Source organism: Suncus etruscus, chromosome 4 (genome assembly GCF_024139225.1).
Source record: "Suncus etruscus isolate mSunEtr1 chromosome 4, mSunEtr1.pri.cur, whole genome shotgun sequence".
Taxonomy (NCBI): Eukaryota; Metazoa; Chordata; class Mammalia; order Eulipotyphla; family Soricidae; genus Suncus; species Suncus etruscus.
In genome coordinates this window covers 8,671,444-8,688,401 of record NC_064851.1, presented here as the reverse complement: position 1 = coordinate 8,688,401, position 16,958 = coordinate 8,671,444, and positions in this window count along the sequence as shown.

Genomic DNA, 16,958 nt, shown 5'->3' with positions numbered 1-16,958 from the left:
GTACATGCAATTGAGTGGCTCTGCCTCCACCCCATGGCTCACCCTCCCCCTTTAGGGCCTTGCTGTTCCCAACCTCCTAAGAAGGTCACTCAGGGACTCACTGCAGTAGCTACTCAGGCCAGGCGCAATGGGACAGTGGCAAGAAAGCTCAGAGAATAGGCCTTATGTCCATCCAGGCTCATACTCTGGTGCCTTCCCTGAGTAGATTTCCAGTGGACCCTCAAATAGTATGGTGAGATCTGTGTCAGGACAGTGGACAGTGTCCCCTCTCCTGCCCCCTAGATGCTTCGGCACGGGGCTGAGTGGGAACAAGCATCAACATGCCTCATCTAGCATGTGTGTGCACTGGGGCCGGAGAGATAGCATGGAAGTAGGGCGTTCGCCTTGCATGCAGAAGGACGGTGGTTCGAACCCCGGCATCCCATATGGTCCCCCGGGCCTGCCAGGAGTAGCCCCTGAGAGCTGCCAGGTGTGACCCAAAAACCAAAACAAACCAAAAAAGGAAGCACGTGTGTCTGCACATGAGAGTTGTGTGTGCTTGTGTGTGTGTATTGCTGGCTCCACAGTGGCCCGGCGAGGCGGTGAGCTATGCAAGGTACCATGGCTCCTCATGGCCGGGCCTTGGACTAGAATCCAGGTCACCTGCAAGTCAGCACCTGTCCTCTGTCTGGGTCACCACAGAAACCCAACAATCCCACCTCAGGAGCCAGGCCAGATCCTGTAGAGAAGGGAGCAGGGGGGTGTCCATGGAATCAGAGCTGTGGTCAGCCACAGAGCCCCACACCCACCCCACAGCCGCAGCTCTGAGACCTCCCACCCTAGCCACCACCCAGGGATCCCATTTCCTGCTGGCCCTAGAGACACTTATCTTCTCTGAGGCCATCAAGTAGCCTTGCTGACAGGGTCACAGTTGAGCTGGCAAAGGTGGAACAGGTGTAGACAGGTGGGAGGATCGACACGGCCTGTGACTCCTGCACTCACCAGTTATCAAAAAGCTGGAGAGATAGCATGGAGGTAGGGTGTTTGCCTTGCATGCAGAAGGACGGTGGTTCAAATCCCAGCACCCTGGGTCCGGCGAGATAGCACAGCGGCGTATGCCTTGCAAGCAGCCGATCCAGGACCAAAGGTGGTTGGTTCAAATCCCTGTGTCCCATATGGTCCCCCGTGCCTGCCAGGAGCTATTTCTGAGCAGACAGCCAGGAGTAACCCCTGAGCATCGCCGGGTGGGGCCCCCCCCAAAAAAAAAATCCCAGCACCCCATATGGTCCCCCGAGCCTGCCAGGAGTGATTTCTGAGCATAGAGCCAGGAGTAATATATATCATATGTCATATATATATATATATGACAAGCAGTAAAAGTATGATCATTTCATTGTATATCAGATGTCTTTTTTTTTTTTTTTTTTTTTTTGGTTTTTGGGCCACACCCGGCAGTGCTCAGGGGTTACTCCTGGCTGTCTGCTCAGAAATAGCTCCTGGCAGGCACGGGGGACCATATGGGACACCGGGATTCGAACCAACCACCTTTGGTCCTGAATCGGCTGCTTGCAAGGCAAACGCCGCTGTGCTATCTCTCCGGGCCCTGTATATCAGATGTCTTCAATCACTGAATTTTCTTTTCTTTTCTTTTTTGGTTTTTGAGTCACACCCACCCAGTAGAGCTCAAGGGTCACTACTGGCTCTACACTCAGAAATCACCCCCAGCAGGCTGGGGGGACCATATAGGAGCCGGGATTTGAACCACCGTCATTCTGCATGCAAGGCAAATGCCCAACCTCCATGCTATTTCTCTGGCCCCTAATCACTGAGTTTTCTGGCTCAACTTTGGTTGTCTAGCAATACTCTGATTCAAATCTTTTTTGGGGGTGTCACACCCAACTGCATTCAAGGGTTACTCCTGGCTCTGCACTCAGAAATCACTCCTGGCAGGCTCAGGGGACCATATGGGATGCTGGGATTCGAACCACCATACATCTTGGATCGGCTGCATGCAAGGCAAATGCCCTACCGCTGTGCTATCTCTCCAGCCCTCTGATTCAAATCTTAGTTGTTAGGGTTACTGTGATTCGAACCCTGGCTGTCAAGGGTTACTCTGATTCAAACTTTGATTATTATGGGAGCTTTTTCAGATAGAACATTCCAAGTTTACTAGTTTCTTATTCCTAAAGGGCACCAACTTTGGTTTTATTTGAGTTAGCTCTCTCTCTGCCTTCAGCTAGGAGTGCAAAAGTACACTTTACTAGGGTTTGGGCTCGTCTTAGTCTAAAGTTCTTTATCATGGACTGGGGGGGGGGTGGATTTGGTTCTTACACTCTGAGCTCACCAGGAATAACTACTGAGTACAGAGCCAGGGGTAACCCCTGAGCAGTGTGGCCCCCAAACAAAATAACAACTAAAAAATAACAAATACTCCCTTGGGATTAGTGCTATAGTATAGCACGTCGGGTACTTACCTCAGAAATCACTCCTGATGGGAGCCAGAGTGATAGCACAGCAGTAGGATGTTTGCCTTGCATGCAGCCGACCCAGGACAGTAGTTCAATTCCCAGCATCCCATATGGTCTCCAGAGCCTACCAAGAGTGATTTCTGAGCACAGAGCCAAGAGTAATTCCTGAGTGCCACTGGGTGTGACCCCCCAAAAAAATTGCTCCTGGCAAGCTCAGGGGACCATATGGAATGCTGGGGATCAAATCAGGGTCAGCCACATGCAAGGCAAACGTGCAAGGCTCTACCACTTTGCTATCACTCCAGCCCCAGTTTCATTCACTTTTGGGGTCATCTTTCATTTGCTCATCTGAGGGTCTCCCCAGCAGTGTTGGGATCACCAGAGCTGTGCCCGCCTAGTCCCTAGAAGTCATGTGGGGCCAGAGACAGCGCCTGAGGCCCCGTGCATGCCAGATCTGTGCCCAGCCCTTTGAGTCAAGTCCCTGATCTATGAGCCACCTCTTATTACTTCTCCGACTTGTTTGTGTTGGGTGTTGGGCCATTCCTGAAGGTGCTCCAGGGCTACTCCTGACTCTGTACTTGGGGAGGTCACCGTCAGTCCAGAAACCTTTCGGGGTGCTGGAAACAAATCCAGATTCCTGTGTGGAAGCCAAGTGCATGCACCCGGTCCTTGGGCCATTTCCTGCCTGCAATGGTTTTTTGTTTTTTTTTTTTTCATTTGTTTGTTTTGCTTTTTTGGACTATATCTGAGGCTCAAAGGTTCCCTTCTGGCTCATTGCTGGAGTTACTCTCCCAGCAGTGCTCTGGGAACTATGTAGGTAATAGGGAAGGAACCTGGATTCTGCTTGAAATTAAGAACATTCCTTTGAGCGCTGGCTCTCTCCTGGCTATGTGCTCAGAAATCACTCCTGGCTTAGGGAACCATATGGGACACCGGGGACCTAGGTTAGTGCCAACAAGGCAGATGCCTTACCACTTGCGCCACTGCTCTGGCCCCTTTTTAGAACTTTTGGTTTTGTTTTTAGACCATACCTGGCAGTGTTCAGTGTTCAGGAGTTACTCCTGGCAGGCTTGGGGGACCATATGGGATGCTGGAGATTGAACCTGGGTTGACCGTGTGCAAGGCAGATGCCCTACCTTGCTATTGCTCCAACCCCTTATAACTATTTTTTGGGGCTACACCCAGCCATGTACAAGAATTACTCCTGGCTCTGCATTCAGATTACTTTTGGGGGTGCTCAGGAGAACATGTGGGATCGAACCTGGTTGGTCGTACTATCTCTGACCCAGAAAACAATATTTATTTTTTTGTTTTTGTTGTTGTTGTTATTTTTGGGTCACACCTGACGGTGCTCCTGGCAGGCTCGGGGAATCATGGGATGCTAAGAATCGAACCAGGGTCCATCCAGGTTTGACCGCGTGCAAGGTAAACATCCTACCACTGTGCTATTACTAGAAAGTAACTTTTAAAAGGTGACTTAATGGGCCAGTAGTACTACAGCCATGTGTAGTTCTCATGGTCCCCTGAGCCCACCAGAATGATACTTGAGTTTAGAGCCAAGAATTAACCCCCGGGGCCGGAGAGATAGCATGGAGATAAGGCGTTTGCCTTGCAATCAGAAGGTCAGTAGTTCGAATCCCAGCATCCCATATGGTCCCCTGAGCCTGCCAGGAGCGATTTCTGAGCATAGAGCCAGGAGGAACCCATGAGTGCTGCCGGGTATGACCAAAAAAACAAACAAAAAAAATAATTAACCCCTGAGGATTGCCCAATATTAACCCCAAAAATCAAATAGACAAACTAACATTATTTTCAAAAATGTCCAAGAGCCAGAGAGATAGTCCATCAGATTAAGCCCTATTAACCTTGGTATAATCTCTGGCACCCCATAGGGTCTCTCCATCCTTGCCAGGGTGTAGAATTAAATAATTAACGATGGATGGATGGAGGCCTTTGTCCTTAGGCCCCGGCCACGTGGCTTCATCCCCCATGAACCGGCGGGTCTGGGGTCCAGGAAAGCGACGGGTATTGAACTCACTCACAGGCAGGCATCAGGAAGTATCAGCTTTATTCATACCCTATCCACCACATGTGTGGCCTATATCATAACCTTTCAAGCATTCAACCATTCTTAGCTAGCCCTGCCTCTTAACTCCTTTCAGCCATCTTCCCTTTGGGCTCCATGCTGGCCAAAGACCAAAAGCGAGAGAGCCCAGAGCCAGAAGCCCTAATCCCCTCTGGTCCATACTTTATCTATCTTTTCAAAGACCGCTCCCAGGAATGGGCGGGGTCTTGCGGGTAAGGTCAAGTTACCTAGGGAGAAAGGGTAGGGGATGAGGCTTCATCAGGGTGATCCCTGAGCACAGAGCCAGGAGTAAGCCCTGAGCACTGCCAATGTACACAACACACACCCCAAAATCAAGCCTATGTCAGGGGCTATGACCCTAGCCTAGGAGCAGGATTCTGGCATACTCGAGGCTCTGAGCTCCATCCCCAGAACTACGCCCTCAGGCTTGAGCAGCCCCAAATTCCGAGCTTCCTGTGACATCCGCCCCTGCAGGCACTGCATGATGACAGGGTAACATGGAATATGGGGCGCATGGCCTTCCAAGCATGAGGGTGATACAGGGAGGTGTCAAAGTGGGAGGTGACAAAGAGTAAGAGGCATCCCCATCCCACCCCACACTCACCCCACTCTCGTGGGTGTAGGGGGGCCACCAGCCAAGCCCCAGATTCTCAGCTCACACAGGCTCTAGTAGTGATTGTTCTCAAGAGGTTGTTGAAGGGTGGAACCATAGCACAGCAGGGAGGACGTTTGCCTTGCAGGCGGCCAACCAAGGTTCCATTCTCTCCGCATCCCATATGTTCCCCCCCCCCCCAGCCTGCCAGGAGTAATTTCTGACAGCAGAGCCAGGAAGAACCCCTGAGCATCACTGGGTGTGGCTAAAAACAAACAAATAAACAAAAGCCATGAGAAACAGGGCTGGAGAGATAATATAGCGAATAAGGCATTTGTCTTGCATGCGTCTGATCCGAGTTCAATTCCCAGCATCTCATATGGTTCCCCAAACCCCGCCAGGAATAATTTCTGAGTGCAGAGCCAGGAGTAACCCCTAGATGCTATGGGATATGACCCCAAAACAAACAAAATAGAGGTTGTTGGGCCACATCTGACAGTGCTCACCTTGCACAAAGTTTCAGTTCTGCCACCCTAAACCTAACCCCTTTTTCCTCCAAGGTTATCTCTAGACAGGAGGGTGGGAGGGAAACATTAGTGGTGGGAATTGTGTGGTGGTGAGGAATGGATGTTGGACATTGTATGATTGATATTCAATCATCAACAATTATATCTCATGGGATTCAATTAAAGAACTTTTTTTTTTTTTTTTGGTTTTTGGGCCATACCAGGTGATGCTCAGGGGTTACTCCTGGCTATGTGCTCAGAAATCACTTCCTGCTTGGGGCCAGTGCGGTGGCCCACTGTATCTGCCATGCTCCCGCTAGCCTAGGACAGACTGTGGTTCAATCCCCGGCATCCCATATGGTCCCCAGGCCAGGAGTGATTTCTGAGCGCATAGCCAGGAGTAACCCTTGAGCATCACTGGGTGTGCCCAAAAACTAAAAAAAAAAAAAAAATAAGAACTTTTAAAAATTGGGGCTGAAGGGTTAGAAAGATAGCACAATGGTAGGGCACTTGCCTTGCACATTGTTGACCCAGGATACTTGGGTTCGATTCCCGGCATCCCATATGGTCCCTCGAGCCTGCCAGGAGTGATTTCTGAGCACAGAGCCAGGAGTAACTCCTGAGCACTGCCAGGTGTGGCCCAAAAACCAAAAAAAAAAAAAAAATTGGGGCTGGAGAGGACTGGAGTGATAGCACAGCAGCAAGTAGGATGTTTGCCTTGCACGTGGCAGACCCGAGTTTAATCCCGGCATCCTTATGGTCCCCTGAGCCTGCCTAGAGTTAATTTCTGAACACAGAACCAGGAGTAAGTCCTGAACAAGGCCAAGTGTGGACCCCCCCAAAAAAAATTGGGTCTGGAGCAATAGCACAGTCCGGCATCCCATATGGTCCCTGGAGCCTGCCAGGAATGATTCCTAAGCACAGAGCCAGGAGTAACCCCTAAGCAGCGCTGAGTGTGGCCCCCAAAACAAACTAATAAAAAAAAAAAGTCTGAGATCAAGAACTGGTGGAATGGGGCTAGAGAGATAGCATGGAGGTAAGGCATTTGCCTTTCATGCAAGAGGTCATTGGTTCGAATCCTTGCATCCCATATGGTCTCCCAAACCTGCCAGGAGTGATTTCTGAGCGTGGAGCCAGGAGGAACCCCTGAACGCTGCCGGGTGTGACCAAAAAAACAAACAAACAAAAAAAGAACTGGTGGAAGTTAAGGCAAAAGTTGAGGGCTCCAGGAGGCCAGAACAATAGAACAGTAGGAAGGGTGCTTGTCTTGCACGGGGCCAAACTGGGTTCCATCTTTAGCATTCCCTCCCTAGATTGTCCCCTGAGCACTGCTGGGAGTAATTCCTGAGGCAGAACCAGGAGTGATCCCCTGATTATTGCTAGGTGTGTTTCCCCCCAAAAGAGAGGAGAGGATATAACTTGAGGTGCTTGCCTTATAAGCTGCCGATCCCCACTCCATCCCTACAGCATAAGGTTCCCTGAAACCTTACTAAGAATGATGCCTGAGCACCACCAGTTGTGGCCCCAAAACAACACGAAAGTATAGGAACACTGGTGAGAAGAAAACAATGTTCAGTGTTAAACAGAAATGATTGGTGGCCGAAGAGATAGCAAGGAGGGAGGGCATTTGCCTTGCATGCAGAAAGATGGTGGTTCGAATCCCGGCATCCCATATGATCCCCCGAGCCTGCCAGGAGCGATTTCTGAGTGTAGAGCCAGGAGTAACTCCTGAGCACTGCCGGGTGTGACCCAAAAACAAAACAAACAAACCTAAAAAGATTGGACTTAGCTTAGCAAAGGGAAGTTTCCCTCATTCCGTCCTTCCCCCAAACCTATCTCTAACCTCTCTGAGGTCTACAGATAAGACAGTATGACTCAGGAGACCATACCATGAAGGTGTTTTATTATTTGCCTTGGCACCGATGCTCCTGCCACTGTTCTGTTCTTTCCGGGTTCTTTCTGGGGTCACAGAAATAGTACAGTGGGTATTTCAGGTTTGATTCCCGGCATCCCATATAGTCCCCTGAACACATCCAAGAATGACTCCCAGCACAGAGCCAGGAGTAACCCCTGATCACCACTGGATGTGGTCCCCAAATTAAAACAACAACGGGGCCCGGAGAGATAGCACAGCGGTGTTTGCCTTGCAAGCAGCTGATCCAGGACCAAAGGTGGTTGGTTCGAATCCCGGTGTCCCATATGGCCCCCCGTGCCTGCCAGGAGCTATTTCTGAGCAGACAGCCAGGAGGAACCCCTGAGCACTGCCAGGTTGGCCCAAAAAACAAAAAAAATAAATAAATTAAATTAAATTAAAATAACCCCTTCTGGGGCCAGGAAGGTGGCACCAGAGGTAAGGTGTCTGCCTTGCAAGCCCTAGCACAGGACGGACCGCGGTTCGATCCCTCGGCGTCCCATATGGTCCTCCCAAGCCAGGGGCGATTTCTGAGCACATAGCTAGGAGTAACCCCTGAGCATCAAACGGATGTGGCCCAAAAAGTAAAAAAAAAAAAAAAAAAAAAAACCCTTCTGCAGATAAAAGAGATCCTGCAAGGGTAAGGCACTTGCTTTGCCCACAGATGACCCTTAGTGAATCCCTGGCACTGCATATGCCCCCCCATGCCAAAAATGGCCAGAAGTGATTAAAACTCTGAGCACTGACAGATGTGGACCAGACCCCACCAAAAAATAAATCAGGGGACTGGAGAGATAACACAGAGGTAGAGTGTTTGCCTTGCACACGGCCAACGCAGGACAGACCTGGGTTCATTTCCTGGCGTCCCAAATGGTCCCCCGAGCCTGCCAGGAACGTATTTCTGAGTGCAGAGCCAGGAGTAACCCCTAAGCATGGCCGGGTGTGATCCAAAAACAAACAAACAAACAAAAGCTTCTTGTGACAATGCAGATAAAATGGTTACTTTTAGGGCTGGAGAGATAGCACAGCAGTAGGGCCTTTGCCTTGCATGCAGCCGATTCAGGACAGATGGTGGTTCAAATTCCAGAATCTCATATGGTCCCCCGTGCCTGCCAGGAGTAACCCCTGAGTGCCACCGGGTGTGACCAAAAAATAATGGTTAATTTTATTTGGGGAGCGGCTGGAGGACACATGCAGGAGTGCAGAGGGGTTACTTAGTTCTGCATTCAGGAATTATTCCTAGCAGTGCTCAGGGGACTAGATGGAGTACCAGAGATTGAACCCAGGTCAGCAGCATGCAAGGCAAGCACCTACCCATTGTACTAGCTCTCCAGGTCCCAGAGTTTCTCTGACGACCTGAGCCTAGCATCTCCTCACTGCCCAGCTCCTTGCGGTAAAGGTCTTCTTGTTTGACCCACCATTATGTCTCTGTTTGATTCACTGGCCCTTATTGCAATGGAACCTACTCACATATGCAGACATGTGGTTCAGTGGGATGTGAGGGACCATAAGACAACAGAACTGTGGGACCAGAGAGACAGCACAGTTGGGAGTGTTTGCCTTGCATGCGGACAACTGGATTTGAGTCCTGTATCCCATATGGTTACCTGCCAGGAATAATTTCTGAGTGCAGAGCCAAGAATAATCCCAGAGTATTGCTGGGGGGGGGGTCTAAAAACAAACAAAAAATCATGAGAGGGGCCGAAGAGATAGCATAGAGGTAGGGCATTCGCGTTGCACACTGCCAACCCAGGACTGACCCAGGTTCGATTCCTGGCATTCCCATATCGTCCCCCTAGCCTGCCAGGAGCAAATTCTTTTCTTTTCTATTTTTTTCTTTTCTTTTCTTTTTTTTTTTTTTTTTTTGGTTTTTGGGTCACACCTGGTGATGCTCAGGGGTTACTCCAGGCTATGCACTCAGAAATCATCCCTTGGTTGGGGGGGACCATATGGGACACTGAAGGATCTAACTGCGGTCGGTCTTAGGTTACCGCGTGCAAGGCAGATGCCCTACCACTTGCACCACCACTCTTGCCCCTCTTTTTTGTTTTGTTTTGTTTTTTGTTTGTTTTTGGATCACACCCAGCAGTACTCAGTGGTTACTCCTGGCTCTATGCTCAAAAATCGCTCCTGGTAGGCTCAGGGGACCATATGCGATGCCAGGATTCGAACCACCGACCTTCTGCATGCAAGGTAAACACCTTACTTCCATGCTATCTTTCGGGTTCTCTGGCCCCCCTGCTATCATCTAAGGATGATAGTTGGTACTGGGGATCATACCCAGGCCAGCTGCTTGCAAGTGCCTTACCCTTTGTACTATCTCTCTGGTATGTTTTTTTGTTTGTTTGTTTTTGTTTTGGGGTCACCCTCAGCAGCACTCAGGGGTTACTCCTAGCTCTGCAGTCAGAAATCGCATCTGTGGGGCCCGGAGAGATAGCACAGTGGCGTTTGCCTTGCAAGCAGCCGATCCAGGACCAAAGGTGGTTGGTTCGAATCCCGGTGTCCCATATGGTCCCCCATGCCTGCAAGGAGCTATTTCTGAGCAGACAGCCAGGAGTAACCCCTGAGCAACGCCGGGTGTGGCCCAAAAACCAAAAAAAAAAAAAAAAAAGAGGGAGAAACAGGGCAAGAGCGATAGCACAGCAGGGAAGGCGCATGCTTGCACCCGCATGACCTGGATTCGATTCCCCGCATCCCATAGGGTCTCGAACAGTACCAGAAATGATCCTTGAGCGCAGAGCCAGGAATAATCCCTCAGTGCTAGTAGGTTTGGCCCCAAAAACGAAATTAAAAGATGGAGAAACTGGGGCCGGAGCAGTGGCACAAGCACTAGGGTGTTTGCCTTGCACACGCTAACCTAGGATGAACCACGGTTCGATCCCCCGGCGTCTCATATGGTCCCCCAAAGCCAAGAGCCATTTCTGGGCGTATAGCCAGGAGTAACCCCTGAGTGTCGCCCAGTGTGGCCCAAAAAGCAAAAAAAAAAAAAAAAAAAAAGAGGATGGAGAAACAAGGCTGGAGTGTAACATAGCAGGGAAGGTATTTGGCTTGCACACAGATAACTTGAGTTTGATCTCCCACATCCCATACAGTTCCCTGAACCTCCAGGAAAAATTCAGAGCCAGAAGAAACCAGAGGATCGCTGGGTACGATGAAAGAAAAATAAACAAAACATGGGAAAAACAAGGCCAGAGAGCTAGCACAGTGGATAAGGCATACATCCAACTTGCATACATCCAACTCAGCTTCGAACCTCAGCATCCCGGATATATAGTCCCTTTCAAGGTCTCCAAGAGTAATTCCTGAGTGCAGAACCAGGAGAAACCCAAACAAAACAGAGAAACTGAGGCCCACTTTGCTCGCTGAACGAGATCAGAGGAACCCCCTTTTCTGAGTGCCATGTAAAACTTGCCCTGACCCATACCAGACTTCCCAGGCTGCTGCTACAACTGCGAAGGATTCCAGCTCTCTGTTATTTGTTAAGATCTCAGCCTTTGACTCTTGTCCCTTTTGGGCCCTCTGAAACCTCCCAAAGGAATCTCAAGGTTGTTTCCCAACTTCTGGGCTCACTGAATCCACCCCGAAGCAATGCATGGAAAATGCTGACCAAGACCCAGGAGTCTAAGGAATCCTCCCCGGCGGGGTTCAGTCCTTGCAGCAAATTCAGCTTTTGCTGAGCCCTGGCGCGGGGCCGCTTTTCGCTGAGTCACGACTCCGCCCAGGCTTTTGCTGAGTTACGGGGCCCGGGCGGCTTTTCGCTGAGTCACGGTCTCCGCCCCGTCCGGTTTCTGCGGAGTCATGTTTAGGGCAGCTTTTCGCTGAGTCACGCTCCCTCCACCTCCGCCCTCCCCACTTCCCCGATTTTGCAGAGTCACGGTCCCGGGCAGCTTTTCCCTGAGTCATGGTTCCCGGCCTCTGTCTACGGAGTCCTGGTCCCAGCTGCAGGGGCCGGTCCCGCCTGGGGCCAGGGATGTCTGTCTGCCCATCCATCTGTTTCCCTGGTGTCAGGGATGTCTGTCTGTCGGTCTCCCCGAGGCCAGGGATGTCTGTCTGTCTGTCTCCCTGGGGCCAGGGATGTGTGTGTCTGCCAATCCATCTGTCTATTTCCCTGGTGTCAAGGATGTCTGTCTGTCTGTCTGTCCACCCATCTTTCTGTCTCCCTGAGGCCAGGGATGTCTGTCTGTCTGTCTGTCCATTTATCTGTCTCCTGGGGCTAGGGATGTCTGTCTGTCTGTCTGTCCATCCGTACATCTGTCTCCCCGAGGCCATGGATGTCTGTCTGTCTGCCTTCCTGGGGCCAGGGATGTCTGTGTCTGCCCATCCATCTGTCTGTTTCCCTGGTGTCAAGGATGTCTGTCTGTCTATTCATCTATCTGTCTGTCTCCCCGAGGCCAGGGATGTCTGTCTGTTTCCCTGGGGCCAGGGATGTCTGTCTGTCCATCTATCTGTCTCCCTGGGGTTAGGGATGGATGTCTGTCCATCTGTCCATCTGTCTCCCTGAGGCCAAGGATGTCTGTCTGTCTCCCTGGGGCCAGGGATGTCTGTCTGTCCATCCATCGTCTGTTTCCCTGGTGTCAAGGATGTCTGTCTGTCTGTCCATCTATCTGCCTGTCTCCCTGGGCCAGGGATGTCTGTCTGTCTGTCTGTCCATCTATCTGTCTCCCTGGGGTCAGGGATGGATGTCTATCCTTGTGTCTCCCTGAGGCCAGGGATGTCTGTCCATCTGTCTGTCTCCCTGGGGCCAGGGATGTCTGTCCATCTGTCTGTCTCCCTGGGGCCAGGGATGTCTGTCCATCTGTCTGTCTCCCTGGGGCCAGGGATGTCTGTCTGTCCTCTGTCTCTTCCTCCTCCCCCACAACCCTTCCAATCCCCACCCCACCCCCTGCATCCTTCCCGTAACTTCCTTCCCATCCCCTTTGGGCTGACGATGCAAAAACTCCAGAGGAAGAGCTAGATTTGGGTGAAGTTAGTGACCTACTCCACCCCCACCTTTTGAAGCCTCTCTTTCAAATGTCTAGTTCCAGGCAGGAAAAAGCTGGGCACCCCCCCCCCACACACACACACACACGCTGAGCAGCAAACAGCTGTGATTGGAACCTCCAAAGAGCACAGAGCTGCCTGTGTCTGAAATTCAATGGAGTTTCTTCCTCTCCGCCCCGGCCCAGAGCTCTGGATGACTTCTTCCTCAGTTCCTCCTTTTGTCTGATGAGGAAATGGGGGGTAGGGGTGGAAGTGCACGTGGCCCAGTGCTGGTCTCTGGTGGTAGTGGGGCTCCTTGTCCTTAGAAATCACTGCTGGAACTAGTCTACACCGCCTGATTCCCAGTGCCTTGAGAGGGCTGAACTGGAGCCCATCTTTCTCAAAAGTGCCCATTTCTTCATTTGTGGTTTTTTGTTTGTTTGTTTGTTTGTTTTGGGTCACATCCAGCAGTGCTTAGGAATTACTCCTGGCTCTACGCTCAGGAATCACTCCTGGCAGGCTCGGAGGACCATATGGGATGCCGGGATTCGAACCACCGACCTCTGCATGCAAGGCAAATGCCTTACCTCCATGCTATCTCTTTGTGCCCCTCCCCCATTTGTGTTTTTTGGAGGCCACATCTGGCTTACTCTGGCTCTGTACTCAAGGACCACTATTAGGGGTGCTCAGGGGAACATAGGAGGTGCCAGAGATTAAATCCGAGCAAGGCAAATTTCCTACCTGTTGAACTAGCCCTTTTGACATGTGGATTATTTGTGTGTGTGTGTGTGTGTGTGTGTGTGTGTGTGTGTTTTATGGTAGGTTTTGTTTGTTTGTTTGTTTTTTTTGGTTTTGGTTTTTGGGCCACACGCGGTGACGCTCAGGGATCGCTCCTGGCTATGTGCTCAGAAATTGCTCCTGGTTTAGGGGACCATATGGGACGCTGGGGAATCAAACTGGTCTGTCTGTCTTAGGTTAGCATGTGCAACACAAACGCCCTACCGCTTGCACCACCGCTCAGGCCTCTGGTAGTTTTTTATAGGGGGGTGAGAAGTGGGAAGTGTGGAAGAGCACAATTGGCAGTGCTCAGAGCTTATTCCTGGCTCTGCACTCAGGAATCAATCCTGGTGGTGCTCAGGATTCTTATGGATCCTTTATGCTGGGGATCAAACCTGGGTCAGGCACATGCAAGGCAGACTATTGCACTTGCCCCTGGTGTTGTTGCTGTTATTTTAATCACACATGACAGTGCTCAGGGGCTATTCCTGGCTTTGTGCTCAGGAGTGCCCCAGCAATGTTGAGGCGACAGGAGGTGCCAAGATAGAACCAGTGCACCTCTGTGCATGCAGGAACGCTCCATCTGTTGAGTTCTCGCTCCAGCACTTGTTCTCTCCTCCAGCAACAAGGAAATTGTTGGATTTCATTAGCGTTACTTGCATTTTCCTAGAATCTTCTATTCTCCTAGAGGTATTGTATTTAATTTATTTTGCAGTGCCCGAGATTCAAACCAGGGCCTAGCAGATGCTAGAGAAGACCCTGCTGCTGAGTTAATAATGATGGGCCCTTGGGGCCAGAGAGCTAGCATGGAGATAAGGCATTTGCCTTGCATGCAGAAGGACAGTGGTTCAAATCCTGGCATCCCATATGGTCCCCCGAGCCTGCCAGGAATGATTTCTGAGCGTAGAGCCAGGAATAGTCTCTGAGCACTGCCGGGTGTGACCCCAAAATATAATAATAATGGGCCCATAATTTTTTCTTTTTTTTAATTTTTTAAAAAATGTAGTTGAGGAGCCAGAGAGATAGCACGGAGGTAAGACATTTGCCTTGCATGCAGAAGGACGGTGGTTCGAATCCCGGCATCCCATATAGTCCCTCAAGCCTGCCAGGAGCGATTTCTGAGCTCATAGCCAAGAGTAACCCCTGAGCGCTGCCGGGTGAGACCCAGAAACAAAACAAACAAAAAATAGTTGGGGCCAGAGCAATAACACAGTGGGTAAGGCATTTGCCCTGCACGCAGTCGACCTGGGCTCAATTGCCAGCATCCTATGTGGTACCTCTGAATTTGCCAGGAGTGATTATTATTTTTTGTTTTGTTTTTGTTTTTGGGTCACACTCGGCAGTGCTCAGGGGTTACTCCTGGCTCTGTGCTCAGAAATTGCTCCTGGCAGGCTCATAGTATCAATGTTCATCACCAGTGCTCCAGTGATTTCTGAGCACAGAGCTAGGAGTAACCCCGAGTACCACCGGGTGTGGCCCCAAACCAAAAAACATTTTTTTTATTTGGTTCACTGGTGATGGAATGAGTTTTCAGACATCTAGTGCCCGAGACGACTGTATTCGGAACAACTTGGCAAATCATGATGTTATACAGCAGTGGGCATTTGTCTTGCAAGCAGCCGACCCAGGACCAATATTGGTTCGAATTCCGGCATCCCATATGGTCCTCAGTGCCTGCCAGGAGTGATTTCTGAGCAGAGAGATAGGAGTAACCCCTGAGCGCCGCCAGGTGTAGGCACCCCCTCCCCAAAAAAAAATCATGGTGGGCCCGGAGAGATAGCACAGCGGCGTTTGCCTTGCAAGCAGCCGATCCAGGACCCAAGGTGGTTGGTTCGAATCCCAGTGTCCCATATGGTCCCCCGTGCCTGCCAGGAGCTATTTCTGAGCAGACAGCCAGGAGTAACCCCTGAGCACCGCCGGGTGTGACCCCCCCCCCAAAAAAAAAAACCATGGTGTTATAATAAAAAAAATTAAAGACAAAATTTGGGGCTGATATCACAGTGGTAAGGCATTTGCCTTTCCTAGCCGACACACAGGTTCTATCCCCGGCATCCCATACATTCCCCCCACCTGCCAGGAGTGATTTCTGAGCAGAGAGCCAGGAATAACTCCTTGAGCACTGCCAGGTGTGGGTCCCCCCAAAATATGGTGATTGCAGCTTCAATTTAATCTTATCAGCATTGTTGCATCTGTGCTTTGGATTTATAGCCAACCTCTTCTCCCACGCCCCAATAATTCCGTACGCATTAGATAATCCTCTGTCTGGAAATGGCATGAGGTAGTAAGTGCTCTGATTCATCCAGGTATTGGTGCTTCATGCCTGCTTGAGTATGAATCTGTTTTTGTCCTCTTAAGGGCTGAATGTCTCACTTCTGTTTACCTCCTGCTTATTTATCCGGATACTCACCTGTGGATGGACATAAGGTGGTTTCGAGTTTCCAGACAACGAATGACAAGAGCCCCGGGGACAGTCCATGGTCTCTGTGTGAACAGATGCCTTTATTTCCCCAGGTGCACATGGCTGGTAGGATGCAAAGTCCTGTGTATTTAGCTACTTCAGAAATTGTCAGATTGTTTTCCTAGGAGGAGGAGAAAAATACTTTTTCCTTCCAATCCTCCTGGGCTCTTTGCCTGGGGAAAGGAAGTTAAACAAATGAGAAATAAATAGTGAGGAGAGACAAAGTGTATATTAACATAGACATGGTAGGGCACAGTGATATGGGATGCCAAGGGGCAATAAAAATGGGGTTTCTAGGGACTGGAGTGGTGGCACTAGAGGTAAGGTGTCTGCCTCGCAAGCGCTAGCCTAGGATGGACCACGGTTCGATCCCTCGGCGTCCCATATGGTCCCCCCAAGCCAGGAGCAATTTCTGAGCTCATAGCCAGGAGGAACCCCTGAGTGTCAAACGGGTGTGTTCCCTCCAAAAAAAGAGAAGAAATGGGGCTTCTAGGTTTTCTTTATTTGGGGGTGGGGTGGGCCACACCTAGCAGTGCTCAGGGATTAGTCCTGGCTATGCACTCAGAAATTGCTCTGGGCAGGCTCTGGGTAGCAAGTGGAATGCTGGGAATCAAATCCTGGTCAATTCAGGTCTGCAGGCGAATTCCCTACTACTGTGGATTTTTTGGTTTTGTGGGGTTTCTTTTGTTTGTTTGTTTGGTTTGATTTTTTGGGGCCATACCAGGCAGTGCTCAGGGGTTACTCCTGGCTCTGCTCTCAGAAATCGCTCCTGACAGGCCCGGAGGACCATATGGGATGCTGGGGATTGAACCCAGGCCTGTCCTGGGTTGGCTGCGTGCAAGGCAAACACACACCACTGTGCTATCATTCCAGCCCCTACGGTTTCTTTTTGTTTTGTTTTGTTTTTTGTTTTTGGGATACACCCGGCAGCACTCAGGGGTTACTCCTGGCTCTACACTCAGAAATTGCTCAAAAAAAAAAAAAAAAAAGCAGTAAAAGTACGATCATTTCATTGTATAGATGTCTTAATTAATCACTGAAAATTTTTTTTTTTTTTTGGTTTTTGGGTCGCACCAGTGCTCAGGAGTTACTCCTGGCTCTACGCTCAGAAATCGCTCCTGGCAGGCTCGGGGGACCATATGGGATGTTGGGATTCGAACCACCATCCTTCTGCATGCAAGGCAAAGGCTCTACATTCATGCTATCTCTCCGGCCCTACCC